We start from the raw sequence: 623 nt of genomic DNA, 5'->3' as shown, positions 1-623 counted from the left end.
TTGCAAAGGATTTTATTTCTCTTTTACTTATGAAGCTTAGTTTGGCTGGATATAAAATTATAGGTTGAAAGTTCTCTTCTTTAAGGATGTTGAATATTGGCCCCTACTGTCTTCTGGTTTGTAGGGTTTCTGTGGAGAGATCTGCTGTGAGTCTGATGGGTTTCCCTTTGTGGGTAACCCAACCTTTCTCTCTAGCTGCACTTAGCATTTTTTCCATCATTTAAACCCTGGTGAATCTGACGATTATGTGCCTTGGGGTTGCTCTTCTTGAGGAATATCTTTTGTGGTGTTCTCTGTGTTTCCTGGACTTGAATATTGGCCTCGTTAGCTAGATTGGGGAAGTTCTCCTGGATAATATCCTGAAGAGTGTTTTCCAGCTTGGATTCATTCTCTCCGTCACATTCAGGTACACCTATCAAACGTAGATTAAGTCTTTTCACGTAATCCCATATTTCTTGGAGGTTTTGTTCATTTCTTTTTACTCTTTTTTTCTCTAATCCTGCCTTCTCATTTCATTGAGTTGATTTTCAATCTCTGATATCCTTTCTTCCACTTGATCAATTCAGCTACTGAAACTTGAATATGCTTCACAAAGTTCTCGTGCTTTGTCTTTCGGCCCCATC

The sequence above is a fragment of the Cebus imitator genome, unplaced genomic scaffold (genome assembly GCF_001604975.1).
Source record: "Cebus imitator isolate Cc_AM_T3 unplaced genomic scaffold, Cebus_imitator-1.0 Scaffold259, whole genome shotgun sequence".
NCBI lineage: Eukaryota > Metazoa > Chordata > Mammalia > Primates > Cebidae > Cebus > Cebus imitator.
This window is presented reverse-complemented; position numbering follows the sequence as displayed.